Source organism: Ictidomys tridecemlineatus, chromosome 16 (assembly GCF_052094955.1).
Source record: "Ictidomys tridecemlineatus isolate mIctTri1 chromosome 16, mIctTri1.hap1, whole genome shotgun sequence".
NCBI lineage: Eukaryota > Metazoa > Chordata > Mammalia > Rodentia > Sciuridae > Ictidomys > Ictidomys tridecemlineatus.
This window is the reverse complement of record NC_135492.1, coordinates 10,514,670-10,531,642: the sequence shown is the minus strand read 5'-3', so window position 1 is coordinate 10,531,642 and position 16,973 is coordinate 10,514,670.

The window sequence follows — 16,973 nt, the reverse complement described above, 5'->3', positions numbered from 1 at the left end:
AACTAATATCACTAATGAGTTGCACAAAGATTTCCTAATCACTATTCTAAGAAGACATCTAATTTTCCAGATCTGAAATAAATTAGACTTAGAAACTTGAGTACATATTGAAAATAAAAACATTTTATATCAGAGTGTAATGCATTCTCTGCAAATCAGCCAACTATTATCTTCATTTGGCTACTAACTCTATATAAAAAATATAGAAGGAAAATAAAAAAAACTATTTACACACAGTGCACTAACTGATGTACATAATTCCAAAAGAAAGTAACCTCATCATATCTAACTCTACTCATAACATACCACTAAAATAAGAAGAGCTTCTAACATATATAATATATAATATGCATAATAAATTTAAATTGTATATATACATATATAGATACACCAATATACATATACACAGTTGCTACACATAAATAAACATTGTACACATTCTAAGTTTTTAGTGTTGAACTGAGATATTTTGTTATAGAGACTGAATTATTTTACATCAAGTAGAAAACAAACTGTGTTTTCAGTGTTTCATTCAGATAAGCAAGGGCTTACAGAAATCTACATATTTTTGGTAAAACTTTTACTGATAGAAAAACTAGTTTAATAAAATGATGAAGTTGGTTTAAAAAGCTTTCTTGATTTTACCAATATATGAGGGTAGAGTATGCATCAATTTCCACTCTAGGGAATATCATTTTTAAAAACTATGGTAAAAATTATGTATTTAGATGCATACAGTAGTTACTGACTGCACCCTGAATTTGACTCAAAACAAATGGTGTGTGTCTGCACAAACACTGGTAAGAGGCAAACACTGGGGGTGCAATTACATAGAGACAATGGACAAATAAAACCCAGAAATAAGTTTTTTAGTGTTACAAAAGTGTTCATAAAAGAGTTTAACAGCAGCAGTTGTCAGGGAAAAACTGGCTAGGTGGAAGCTGTTCGCTGATAGGCTCACGCCCTCTAGTCTTATAAAAAGAATATTTAAAATTTCAGTAAACAGTTTCAGCAAAGGAGCCAGTTGGATTCTGCCAGAAATTTTAGTGGAGGACAGGTGCACTGCAGATTTTTCTCAATAGACTCATAATCACCTACATAGGAAAATTCTTTTAAGTTTTTACTATTAATGGTAGTTATTCTTTCCTCCTAAAGTGCTATATATTTGTGGTCCCACAACTTTTGTCAATGAGTTAGGGCTGTGAATATGGAACATAAACACTTTCAGGGCATATCCATAGAGAAATCTACCCAACAAAATTACCTACATCTTAGAGGAAAAGAGAAATCTATTTGAAAGTATACAAAAACCTCACTGAACATTAAATCAGGAAACAAGAAAGAGCAACCACTAGGATACTACCAATGTTCTTATTTCCCCAACAACTTAATCCACATACACTGATGTGGAGAATATGCTGAGCAAAGAATTCAAACTACTGTGAAAATAATTTAAGACATTAAAGTACTAAGAAATAAATTAGTGAAGGCAATTCAAGTTTCAAAAGAATATTCTAACAAGGAGATAGAGTTTCAGAAAAAAATAACAAAGTAGAAAATTTAAAAATTATAAGTTTTATTATTTCAACTAAAATTCCAAATGGGAAATATGACCAGTACAATATGTCTTGAAGAATGTTAAGTATTGAAGACAAGGTAAATGAAGTAGAATTTTCATATACTACTAAAAAGAAGAGACTTTAAAACAATATACAATCATTCTAGGACAACTTTAAATGACCAATTGAAAACAAAGGTATTGAAGGAAGGAGTGTATAAGGACTAATGAAATAGAAAACTTATGGTGAACTTACTCCAGAAAAATTTACTTAATTGTGAGAACAAGATGGACATCCAGGTACAGAAAACATTTAGAAAACCTAACAGACATGGCCATAAATAATGTCTCAACATCATATTTGGGTTAAAATGACAAAATTCAGAGCAAAGAAAGATTTTTACAAATTCAAGGGAGAAACAAAAAGTTATTGATAAATGGTAATGTAGCTGGATAACTCTAAATGCCAGCAGAACATGCAATAATGTATTTCAAACACTGAAAGAAAAACACGGCACAACCTCCTTTACATATTCATCTTAATTAAGCTTCTCCAGAGACTCTCACCACAATTTTTCTTTTTAACAAAATATCAGCAAGGATCTCTGCAAAAGGGATCAACTGTACTTAGATGCTCTACATCCTACTGCTCAGCTCTGTCCTACAAAAACTAAATTTAACCACAAACTTAATGTACGTACTCTGCTTTTATGGTATAATCTGAAAAATTCCAAACTGTTCTAAGAAATGAGAAAATAGGTACCTTCTGAGAACTCAAAAAAATCACTTTTATGTAGACCACTGCAAAAATGTACATCTCCAAGCACCTCCTGCCTACCACTGGTTATAAAGTTCAAAGAATGTCCAGGCTTGGCATTCAGAGGAAGGATTTGTTTTAGGTGAAAGCCTTTGCTGGACAGTCTGCAGACAATAGACCTGCTTATGCTAATTCCTCTGGTGTCCAGTCTCATCTGTCTTAGTTCAGTATTGCCAGTATACATTGTTATCTGCATCAAAGTTATTCTTCAGAACCAAAGCATAAATAAAAACCTTCCAAAACAAGAATAAACTAAAAAAAAATATGACATCTAAGCTACCATTGCAAAAGATTCACAATGAGATTCTATATACACACAAAAAAGATTAGAATAAATCAAGAGAGAGTACAATAGAATAAATGGCACTTTAAGAGTAGATAAATAATTGACTATTAAGTGTAAATCCTATATTAGAGAGAAACAAACCTCACTAACCTAACACTGAATTCACATTGTGTTAATTATAAACTTAAAAGACATAGACTGATATAATTAATTAAAAAGACCCAAATATATACTATCTACAAAAAACACACCTGACATGCAAATATGTTTATGAATAAAAGTGAAAGAATGAAAATCTATTCCATGCACATGTAAGCCAGAAAAAAAAAGTAATAGTTATTTTTATACTTGATACAGCAGACTTCAAGCAACAATTACCCAAAGGTGTCAAAAGAGGTCACTACATAGTGTTAAAGAGAAAAACTCAACAAGAAGATAAATGGTTATAAATATTTGCATGTGTATGGCAGTTAACCCAACTTTTATAAAATAATTACTATTCAGGCTAAGGAACAGATAAATCTAATAAAAATCATAAATGTGAGTGACTTTAACACCACTGTAACCAGTGGCTGGTTATATGGAGAAAACATCAATAAAGTTTCTAAATCTCACCTTTACTTCACATAATACCAATTTAATAGTTGTCTACACACTATTTCATCTGAAAAACAGCAGACCAAATATTCTTTTCAGCAACACAGGAACTTTCTTTAAAATAGATCATATATCAGAATACAAAGCAAGTATTAGTAAATACAAAAAAAATTAGAATAATTACCACTACTCTTTACCACATCACAATGGATTGCTTTTAGAAAACAACATATATAGTCTTTTTTAACAAGTATGTCTAGGAAAACTGGATGCACACATGAAGAAGAATAAAACTTGATCCTTCTCTCTCACCCTTCACAGAAACAACTCAGAGTATATAAAAGATTTATGAATTACACAAGTACTCTGTAATTGCTAGATAAAATTGTAAGTTGAACACTTTGGCATTCTGACAAGCACTTATTGTCTTAACAAAACTTATAAAGCATAAGAAATGAAACCAAGACTCAATAAGAGGAGCCATGTGTGGTGTCACACACACCTGCTTGGGAGACTGAAGCATGAGGATTGCGAGTTAAAAGCCAGCCTCAGCAGAAGTGAGGAAATGAGCAACTCAGTGATACTCTGTGTCTGAATATAATAAAAAAATAGGAATGCGGGTGTGGCTTAGTGGTTAAGTGCCCTTGAGTTCAATCTCTGGTACCCTACCAAAAAAAAAAAAACCTGAATCAATAAATTGGATGACATCAAATATAAAAATTCTAAACACCATAGAAAAAAATAAGAACATAAAGATAGAGCCTAAATAATGTGAGATCTTTGCCACCTAATTCTCAAATAGGAGGTTAATATGCAAAATATATAAAGAACTTTAAAAACTCATCATTCAAAAATCAATAACCCACAGAATAAATGGACAAAACAAAAGGGATCCTTCTCAACAGAATTGCGAATGGACAATAAATATTAAAAAAAGTTCAACATCTCTAGCAGTTTGGGAAATAAAAATCAAAACTGCATCCAATTTTATTTCATTCTCTTCTGAATGGCAATTATCAAGAGCACAGGCAATAGTAAATGTTGATGAGGATGCAGAAGAAAGGTACATTCAAACATTGCTGATGGGACTTAAAGTTAGTACAGATACCCTGAAAAATAATATACATCTTTCTTTTAACAATAGTAGCATATTATACAGCTCTCCCAGTCCTTGCTGTATGTATGTATGTGTGTATATATATATATACACACACACACACATATATATATTCATATTATAGGGATGCAGCCACATCATAGTTTATAGCAGAACAATTCAAAATAGACAGGCTATAAAAAAGCCTAGGTATGAATCAAAAGATTAATGTATAAAGAAAATGTAGCATATATACATAGTGGAGTTTTATTCAGTACTCAATAAGAAAAAAAATGGCATTTCCTGGTACATGAATGGAACTGAAAAAGATCCCACTAAGTGAAATAACTCATAATCAGACAGCCAAGGGTTGACTAAGTTCTCTCATATTAAAAAGTTGGATAAAAAAATAAAGGGGAAATAGTGGCAGGGGGCCTTCCTTGGAAATAGAAGAGAGATCAGTGGAGTAGAGAAAGAAGATTGAGAGGAATAGAGGGACAACCAAAGGAAGAATGGTAGAATGAATCTGAATAAACTTTTCTGTGTACACTTATGAATATATCAGATTGAATTTGACCTTTATGTATATCAATGATTCACTAATTAAAACAACTAAATGAAATTGAAGAAGATCAGTGGACTAGAAGAAAGATAACAGATGAAAAGAAAAACAGAGTACGAGGGACCAAAGTGGAAAAAAAATGTACATGATATTGTATACTTATTTCAAAATAAACCTCAACATTATTCATGAAATAATGAGCTAATAAGGAGAATGAAATAAAAAGCAAGTAAAACTAAAGAAACTGTGTGAACACTTGGAGAATGAGCAATGCAGTTATATAATGATGAGATCAAGGAAAATTTAAAATAAATAAATAAATAAAACCTTAGAACCCAATTAGAATTGAAACACATCATCTACAAATTTATAGGATACATTAAAAACTGTTCTTTTTTTCTTATTGAGATACTTATGTATACATAATAGTGGGATTTATGATACTATATACAGTAATTCACATAACATATTTTCATCAATGTTACTACCAAGTACCTTTCTTTTTTCTTCCTACTTCCGTTTCCTGATCCAGCAAAAGCAGTTGCATAAGGATGGCTTATAGCAATGGCTACCTATATTTAAAATTTTGAGATATTTCAAATTAAAAATCTAATGAAGCATCCCAAAGTCTAAGAAAAATCATCAGTAAGCAAATTCCAAAACCAATACAAGAAAATAAATAATAAATATAAGAGTCAAATTATTAAATGGAAAAAACATAGTCTGGTAATAATGAAACAAATAGTTGTTTTTTAAAAGGTTAACAAGATACATAAAACCTTAGCTAAGGTAACTAAAATAAATAGAAAGATACAAATGAATAAAGCTAGAAACAATAACAGAAATAGTTTTAAAAGAAAGCATTGAAATCCAGAGGATCTCTATAGACTATTTGGAAAACTTATATTTCAATAAATATAAAAATCTAGAAGACTATTCTGAATACATTAATTACAATAAATGAAAAAAAATCTAGGAGATATCAATAGATATGGTCTACAAAATTTGAATCAAAGAGAGAGAAACAAAAAAAATAGATAAATAATAAGAATTTAGATTGTAACAATAATAAGATTCCAGGACCAGAGGTGAAAGCATGACTAAATTTTATCAGATAATTAAAGAATAACTGATATTAATCCCCCATTAAATTTAATAGCAAAGGAAAGATGCTTCCTAAGCAATTCTGCAAAGTATTACCTGACTGAAAAAGTTAATATGGAAAAAACTATAGACCAACATCTTGAGGAACACAGTATAAAAATTATCATAAAATATTTGCAAACCATATTTAACAACACATCAGAAAAGAACATACACTGTTAGGCATGGTGGTATGTGTCTATATTCTCAGAAAGTCAGGAAGTTGTTTCAGGTACACTATAATTTAAAAACCAGCCAGCGCAATTTTGTAAGACCTGTATCAAAGTGAACAAAAAAGGGGTTGGAGATGTGGCTCAGTGGTACTGTCCTCCTGGTTTAATTCTCTAGTTTCACATACAAAATAATCATTCACACTTTCAAGTTGGTTTTGTTCCATAATGATTCAATACATACAAATCAATTAAACTAATACACCACACATACAATCAAGGGCAAAACTGCCTGATCACTCAGCAGCTGCAGGAAAAGCCTTTGACAAAATTTAATGGCCCTTCATGACAAATCCCTGAGGAACTAGAAATAGGAGGAACTTACAATAAGATAATGAAGACCAAGTATTTTAAAACCAAAGCCAATAGTATAGTGAACAAGATTTTTTTTTCTCCAAAATCAGGAAAAATACAAGGAAGTTCATTACCATCAATCTCACTAATCAAAGTACTTGAAATTTTAGACAAGAGAAAAAAAATAAATGGGGCTCAAAAGGAAAGTTAAAATTTTAAATAACTCCTATGTGGAAATGATTTATATGTCTAAAAAAAAGCTAATACAAAATTAAAAAACAAAAACAAAAACAAAAATGGAAACCTCTTGTCCCCAAAGGGAAGAAGTTACAAACTTAAAATTCTTCAATGGGCAGTAACTATGAGGAGGTAATTCATCTGAAGTGGTTAAAAATTTAAATAAATAAAGCTCCATATAATTCCTAGTGTGATGTAACTATATAACTCACAGTCAGCTAAAGGTCAAGCATGAAAAAAGCTATTTTCAGGCTTAAAACTATAACAGTAGCACTGATGGTAATAATAGTCATTGCTGTTTCAGTCATTCATTCTGAGAAGGATTGTTTCTAAGATCACACACTTTGCAACTAGAAAATCTAGAAATGCAGTCTTGTCATGTGTGAATCTTAAAGCTTATTTATTTTTTTTATTGCCCACCTACCTATATCTTATCTTCATTAAAGAAAACATTTCCCTTTAAAGCTATTTAATTTCCTATGCCCATGCCAATTAAGAACAAATCATCAACATACATTAGAAATGGATAGCATCTGTCAATAGCAATTAACAGTCCCTTAGGAATAATCTAAAATCAATGTTCTATAAAGAAAGCAATTTGGTAACAGTCATCCAAAGGAAAGAAATATTTTCAATGTCTATTTATGCTCCACATAGCATTTCCAAAAGAAAACTACACCAGAAAAGGATAAAATGTCCAGAAATTTAAAGAGTTCATTGCTGAATTTAAAAAGGAAACTAAAAGTCCATTTTTATATAATTAATATGAAAAATCTTTAGCTAACACAAGATCATGTGATGAATAAAATCAAATAACAAACAACAGCCAAGAATTATAAGGCCATGTGAATCATATTACATATACTTACTTATGTCCCTCAGTTTGAATAACTGCTTTTCAGTGTATATGTATGTGTGTGTGTGTGTGTGTGTGTGTGTGTGTGTATATATATATATATATATATATATATATATATATCAGAAGTTATTATAATATTGAGCTACATCTCCAGCCCCTTTTAACTTTTAGTTTGAAATAGACTCTTACTAAGTGAATGAAGCTGAAATTGTATTTCTATGCCTTAGCCTTCCAAATAGTTAGAATTAATGCCATATTCATCATCTTTATATAGATGAATGTGTTCTTTTTCTAGAAGTAAGACTTTAGCATTTTAAATGTACCATAAAGATTTTCACAATTCTGTTTATCTTTTATATATTTGCCAAATTTGTAATTGTGATCACAGCTGTATAACTTTATTGAACTTACTGTTTTCTATATTTGAATTTTCCTGGTCAATAGTGTACATTCAAATTGTTTTGTAACTTTTTTTTTGAGGAAAATTTTTATCACATAAAAAGTAATTTTATTTGTCCTCCAAACAAGTGCTCCTTTGTTTCACTTTTTTATTCCTTATTCCATTTCTTTTGGTCTGTATAGTTTGCTGCAGTAGACAACTCTCATAAGTAGAGTTAACTGGTATTATTTTTTTGTGTGTGTGTGTATGTGTGTATAAATGACTGTTTCACTTTCCATACTATTCTAAAAGTTGATCAATTTAGATATTATATAATTTCTTTTCTTTGTAAAGTTTTGAAAAAAAATTCTTCCAAATTGCTTTCAAGCAATCATGTGAAATGACATTTGATTGGATTTTCATATTTCCTCTCTTAATTGTTGTTGTAATGATCATAGATCTGTAAGTATATTTTTCATTTGACCATAAAGTTGAGGGCTAATTGATGTAATCTCAATTTTATTACTTCTGGCTTTCCCATTTAACCCAAAGTTAACATAAATCAACTGAATATTGTAGCTTTTATCATTTTTATATCAGGAAGCATTTTTTAAAATTTTTAATATGTGTAGTTATTTATGTAGCCAGAATATTCTATAGAATTTTTTAAATAACATTTTGTTTATGCAAAACTAATTTTGATTGTTTGATTGGCATTACATGAAATTCTTAGATTGTTTTTGGTGCTATAGGCTTCTTCTTTTTTTTTTTTTTTTTGATAGCAGAAGTGCTTAACCACTGAGACACATTGACAGCCATTTTTTGGGGAAGGGTACTGGGGACTGACTTCAGAAGCACTCACCCACTGAGCTACATCCCAAGCCCCATTTTGTATTTTATTTAGAGATATGGCCTTCTAGAGTTGCTTAGATCTTGCTTTTGATGTGGCTAGCTTTAAACTCACAATCTGGCTATCTCAGCCTTCCAAGCTGCTTGAATTACAGGCATGTAAACAGCTGAGTTTTATTTTACTTTGTGACAGTGTGTAGCTAAGTTGCTTAGGGGCTTACTTAATTGCTCATCTGGCTTTAAACTCATGTTCATAAATTATTTGATTTAACTTTCACTTTTGATTTCCAACTTATTATGTTATATAATATTATTTATATAATATTACACTTTGTCTCTTATTTGCATAATTATTATCATCTTTGCAATTTTGAATGTAACATTTGTTTTATCCTTTTATTTTTAGTCTATTTGTGAACTTATATTTGAAAAGAATTTTCTGTAGACTTACATCTGACATAGTTAATATATTTTTAGGTTTAATCTTGTTAGTCACACTTTGGGTTCTTATTAGTTTTTCAAAATAGTTTATTTGAACTTAAATTACTGATTAAAAAAAAAACTTATTTCTTTACTTTTCAACTTTTGTTGATTTCTTATATTTTTTTAAATATTAAAAAACCCTTAATTTGTAGTTAATAGATTTTTGTGGTGATATTTTATCCTCCTTATTTATTTTATTATCTTCTATGTCTATGTTGTCATTGCTTTGGAATTATATAAAAGTAAATAAAAACAGTAGAATACAGGCTGGGGTTGTGGCTCAGCAGTAGAGTGCTCGCCTAGCCCATGTGAGGCCCTGGGTTTGATCTTCAGCACCACACTAAAAAAAATAAATAAATGAAAATATATAAATAAAGATATTGTGTCCTACTAAAAAATAAATATTTTAAAAATAGTAGAATAAATTGGAAATAACTTTCTTATGTTTATATATAAATACACAACCAGTGTAACTCTACATAATTTACCACCACCAGAATAGGTAGTTATACTTTACAAATGTATAACATGTGAAGATACATTCTACTGTAATGTATAACTAAAAAAATAAATTAAAAAATAAAGTACTTATTTTGCACTGTATTTTAAAAAAATTAATTTTGTTTTTCTAAAACAATCAGTGTTTTTACATGTCTTGCCATGATTTATTATTGATGTCACAGCGGCTTTTCTAATTTATTATAATTACCAAAGATTTATGATAATTTTTATGCTTTGTTTTCCCAAAATCTATTGTAGAATAAAATATTTTATGTACAAAATTGTCAGTAAACTAATATATATATATATATATATATATATATATATATATATATATATTTTCTTTTACACAAAAGCTTTCAAATTTTATATGATTTGTGTTGTGTAGATTTATTTTATTGGAAGTATTCCATTGATTATTTCTCTTATAGAAGGTAGAGAAATTTAAAAAAATGAACCTGTATTTTTCTCAAGGCTCAAAAAATGGTATTGGTCAACAAAGTATTTTAGGTTCATATATATATTCAATATACATACCTATAAACTTCAATTCCTTTCTGGAAGTCTTCTGCAAATAAATTTATTGTAAACCATAAAAGAATAACTTTGTAAATAAAATCTCTCTTTCTTTCAGTAATATCAAAAATGTTTTTTGTTGAATATTTTTAGAAGGTTGGTTATAAATTCATTAATTTGTGTCTTTAATTTAGTTAGTTTTGAGTACTTGGGATTGAACTCAGGGCACTCAACCATTCAGCCACATCACCAGCCTATTTTGGGTTTTATTTATAGACAGGTTCTAATTGAGGTGTTTAGTCTGTCTTTAAACTCCTGATCCTCCTGCCTAAGCCTCCCACCTGCTGGGATTACAGTTGTGCACCACTGCATCCAGCACTACCACAAAACTTCTAGAACTCATAAACAAGCTCAGCATAGTACCAGGATATAGAATTAACACCCATAAATCAATTATGGTCCTATACACAAATTGTTCTTCAGCTGATGAATCACAATAGACTAAAAAAATATTTCAAAAAATCGGAAAACAATCTAAGAAGTGAAAGGACTCTATAATGAAAATTACCAAACACTAAATAAAGAAATTGAAGAAGACTTTAGAAGATGGAAGATTTCCAATGCTCATGGATTGGAAGAAGTAATGTTATCAAAATTGCCATACTACCAAAATGCTACAGTTTTAATGCAATTCCTATAAAAATCTCAATGATATTTCACAAAGAAATAGAAAAAGCAGTCATGAAATTCACTTGGAAAAACAAGAGGCCCAGGACTCTTTGTGAGAAAAGTGGAAGAGACAGCAGGCATCACAATATTCAATCTCAAATTATACTATAGAGTTTCAAAAACAGCATAGGATTGGCAACAAAACAGGCAAAAGTCCAATGGAACAAAAAAGACATCACAGAGACAAAAAATCTCATAAATACTGTTATCTCAAACTAGACAAATACACCAGCAACATAAATTAAAAGAAAAAGACAGCGCTTAAAAAAATGGTACTGAGAAAACTGAAAATATGTATGTGGCAGAATCAAATTGAACCCCTATTCCTATCCCTGCACAAAACTCAACTCAAAGTACTCACTAGAAGAAAATATAGGCCAAACTCTCCATCATCTTGGCTTAGGAACTTACTTCCTCAACAAGATTTCTAAATTCTAACAAATAAAATCAAGAATCAATGAATGGGAAGGTAACAAAGTAAAAAGCTTTCTCACAGAAAAAAAAATTTAAAAGAACAGGAACAGAAACCCTACAAAATGTAGGAAAATCTTTATTAACTGCACCTCAGAACTTTAGTTTTCTGGATACACAAAGAACTAAAAAAATCCAGCTCAGGAGGTGAAAAAAGGAAAATCAAGAGTTCAAAGCCAGCTTCAGCTTCAGTAATGGTGAGGCACCAAGCAACTCTGAATCTAAATAAAATACAGAACAGTGATTGGGCTGTGGCTTAGTGTTAGAGAACTTGCCTTGCAGTTGTGAGACCCTGAGTCTATCCTCAGCACTACATTAAAATAAATATATAGGGGCTGGGGATGTGGCTCAAGCGGTAGTGCGCTCGCCTGGCATGCGTGCGGCCCGGGTTCGATCCTCAGCACCACGTACCAACAAAGATGTTGTGTCCGCCGAGAAATGGAAAATAAATATTAAAAATTCTCTCTCTCTCTCTCTCTCTCTCTCTCTCTTTCTCTCTCTCTCTCCCCCCCCACTCTCTCTTTAAAAAAAAAATAAATAAATAAATAAATATATAAATAAATAAATAAATAAATAAATTATGTTTATCTACAACTAAAAATAATAAAAATAAAATAAAATGCAAAACATAGTACTGGGGATGTGTCTAAGTGGCTGAATGCCCCTGAGTTGAATCCACAGTACTTGTCCCCATGAAAAAAAAATCAAAAAAATTTAACGCACATGCACACACACATACACAAATAATCCAATATATTTGGGCCTATAGTCTCTCCTAGCGGGCACAAGATGTCAATAAATGTGCAAAGGATCTGAACTGGTAGTTCACAGAAACGGAAATAAAATTGGTCAACAAATACTTTTTTAAAATGCTCAACATCTCTAGAAATTAGAAAAATGCAAATTAAAACTACATTAATATTCCATTCTTGGTCCAGTCAGAATGGCAATTATCAAGAATACAAGTATCAATAAATGCTGGAGAGGATGTGAGGAAAAAAAATTACACTCAAAATTTGCTAGTGATGCTGCAAATTGGTGCAAGCACTCTGGAAAACAGTAAGGAGATTCCTCAGAAAATTTGGAATGGAAACACCATTCAACCAATTACCAACTCAGTTGATTTGTTATTTTATTTGTTGCAATTTAGAAGTACTGTTAAGGAAGTCAGTTCCTAGGCTAACATGATGGAGAGTCATGCCTACATATATAACAAAATAACTTAAAATCAACATACAAAAGTGACACAGCCACATCAATATCTATTGCAGCACAATTCACAATAGTTAAGCTATGGAAACAACCCAGGTGCCCTTCAACAGATGAAAGGTTAAAGAAAATGTAGTATATATACACAATAGAGTATTTCTCATCCATAAAGAAGACTGAAATTTATGGCATTTGCTGGTAGATTGATGGAACTTGAGACTATTATAGTAAGCGAAATAAGCCAATACCAAAAAACCAAAGGCCAAATGTTCTCTCTGATACTAAATATAATAAGTTATAGTCTATTTATGTACAAAATGCACTTTTCTGTCATATATATCTAAAAAATTAAAAATAAAACCTGGATAGGCAGAATTAACATTTTTAAAATGGCCATATTACCAAAAACACTCTACATATTCAACACGATTTTGATCAAAATCCCAATGGCATTCCTCACAGAAATAGAAAAAGCAATTATGAATTTCATCTGGAAAAATAAGAGACCCAGAATAGCTAAAGCAATTCTAAGTAGGAAGAGTGAAACAGGTGCTATAGCTATACCAGATCTTAAACTATACTACAGAGCTCTAGTAACAAAAACAGCATGGTACTGGCACCAAAACAGGCTGGTAGACCAATGGTAAAGAATAGAGGACACAGAAACCAATCCACAAAATTACAACTAGCTTATATTAGACAAAGGTGATAAAAGCATGCAATGGAGAAAGGACAGCATCTTCAACAAATGGTGCTAGAAGAACTGGAAATCTATATGCAACAAAATGAAAATGAATCCCTATCTCTCACCATGCACAAAAGTTAACTTAAAATGGATGAAGGATCTAGAAATCAAACAAGAGACTCTGCAACTAATAGAAGAAAAAGTAGGCCCTAATCTCCATCACTTGGCGTTAGGCCCCAAGTTCCTTAATAAGACGCCTATAGCACCAGAATTAAAATCAAGAATCAACAAATGGAATTAATTAAAACTAAAAAGCTTTTTCTCAGCAAGAGAAATAATATGTGAAGTGAATAGGGAGCCTATATTCTGGGAACAAATTTTGACCCCTCACATATCAGATAGAGTTCTAATCTCTAGGATATACAAAAAACTCAAAAAGTCAAACAACATCATCAACAACAACAACAACAAAACAAATAACCCAATCAACAAATAGGCCAAAGACCTGAACAGACACTTCTAATAATAGGATATACAATCAATCAACAAATACAAGAAAAAATTCTCACCATCTCTAGCAATCAGAGAATTGCAAATTAAAACTACTCTAAGATATCATCTCACTTCAATAAGAATGGTAGAAATTATGAAGTCAAACAACAACAAGTATTGGCAAGGATGTGGGGAAAAGGTATACTCATACATTGCTGGTGGGACTGCAAATTGATGCAGCCAATTTGGAAAGCAGTATGGAGATTCCTTGAAAAACTGGGAAAGGAACCACCATTTGACCTAGCTATTCCTCTTCTCAGACTATACCCAAAAGACCTAAAAATGGCATACTATAGGGATACTGCTACATCAATGTTCATAGCAGCACAATTCACAATAGCTAGACTGTGGAACCAACCCAGATGCCCTTCAATAGATGAATGGATAAAAAAAATGTGGCATGTATACACAATGGAGTATTACTCTGCACAAAAAATGAAGAAACCATGGAATTTACAGGGAAATGGATGGCACTAGAGCAGATTGTGCTAAGTGAAGCTAGCCAATCCCTAAAAAACAAATGCCAAATGTGGATGTGGAACCAATGTGAATTTGCAATATGTATATGCAGTAAAAATGGGAGTTCATAATCTGCTTTAATCAAATGTATGAAATATGATATGTCAAGAGTTTTGTAATATATTGAAGAACTAATGATAAAAAAGTAAAAAAAAATAAAAAATGGGAGTTCATAATCTGCTTAAATCAAATGTATAAAATATGATATGTCAAGAGCTTTGTAATGTTTTGAAAAACTAAAAATAATAAAAACTGAGTAAAAAAGTGGCATTTATACACAGTGTAATATTACTCAGCACTAAAAAATAACAAGATCATGGCATTTGCAGGGGAATGGATGACATTAGTGCAATTTATGCTAAGTGAAGTTAGCCAATTCCCAATAAACAAATGCCATTCTCTAATATAAGGGAGGTGATTCAAAATGGGGTAGGGAGGAAGAGTATGAGAAGACAACTACCACTAGAAAGGGAATAGAGCTGGGAGGGAAAGGGAGGAAGAATGGGAATTGCATGGAAAAGGGAAGGACACCCCCTTTGTTATACAGAATACAAGTATGACAATGTGAGGGGAAAAAAAGAAGAAGAAGTGGGTCACATTAGTTTGGGTAGAGAGAAGTGATGGAAGGAAATGGGAGGGGAAGGGGCAATGGAAGGACAGCAGAATAAAATAGACATGATTATTGCTGGGAGTACATACATGACTGCACAACCAATGTAATTCTGCCACCTGTACACTCAGAAAAATGAGAAATTATGTCCCATCTGATTCAAATGTATGATATGTCAAGATCATTGTACTATCATGTGTAACTAATTAAAACAAATAAAAAAAGAAAAAAGAAAACCTGGTGCTGAAAAAAAAATTAAAAATAAGAACAGAGATAAAAAGCCTTTATTTTTACAGACATATTTACAGACAGCACATTATGGACAATTTTGGAGGAACCACCACAGAAAATGCATTTCAGATACTCTATTGCCTATATCCCTATTTACTATTCAACGAACATGACTTTACTCTTACAACACTGACACAAAAAGTTGTTACTTGACAGTGCAAACTATCACAACCCATGAATCACAGATAAGAAATAGGAAACTACAATAGAGACACCATTTGAAAAAGAATTCAACATTATACATTTAGCCAATAGCATAGGACACATCATCCAGGGAAATCTATTTCCTAAGCAGTCACTCACATAAATGTGGAAAAGATATATATCCCTGAAGATGTACAAATTTCAATATAGAAATATTAGAAATATAAAAAGCAAAGTAGCATGACTGTTTCATAGTTTATAACTCTAGAAAATATTTGCAAAGATAATGCAATAGACAAAAATGCCAGAAAAAAATTTAAAAAAATGTGGTAAAATAGTGAATTAATTCAAAGATAAAGCAAAGAAAACTGAGTAAATTAAGGAAAACGAAGCAGGGTATGAAAGAACAATTCAGTACATATTCTGGAAATGAATCAATTAGAAATCTTGAAAATAAAGAGCCCAATTTTTCAAATAAAAATATCCAGTTGAAGTCAGACCCATAGACTAGATCAAGTGAAAGAAAACATATCAGAGCTTTAAGTTGATGATGAAATATCACATTCAGACAATATCAACAATAATTAAAATGATTGTAAACAACTTCCAAACGCACTAGACACAATTAATCTTATATGAATCACTGGTACACACAGTAAAGAAGAGGTACAAGGTACAGGCAATGCAAGCTTTCTCGGTGAGTAAAAGAAATTATTTCTTATGTCTTGTGAAAATTATGGACATCCAGGTATGAGATTTTAGAATATCAAGTGAACATGGCCAGAAAAGAACCTGTCCCAAATCATAGTCTACAAAATTACCAAAGGCAAACTGAAATCCATAATAAAGGCCAAAGCAATCATAAACACATCAGAAAAATATTAGATTTTGAGTAGAAATTTTAAGGCCCAGGATAGTAGGAAATGGTATATTTAAAACCCCCAATATAAAGATTTAAAAAAAAACAAAGACAAAAATCTGTAAAATGAATGGAGAGGGTGGTCATCATGTTAACATAAAAAAATCAGAAACAAAAATAAAATTATCACATTTGTTCTCTAATATGTGGAATCTTGGAAGAAAATAAGAATGACTACAAAATGATGGAGGGAATATTAAAGAAAAGGGAAGGTAACTGTGGATGAAAAAGAAAGGGGAGGAGAAAATGGAAGTAAGCAGAGTGTTCAGGATTCAAGATTTTATATGAGTGCATAGAAATAACACCGTGCAATTCACTAATTTGAGCACACAATAGGAGTTGATATTAATAGTTGACAAAAAAACCTATTATTATAACAAGTCCAATTTGCTATCATGTAACCATATATGAAACACAATGTATTAATTTAAAAATAT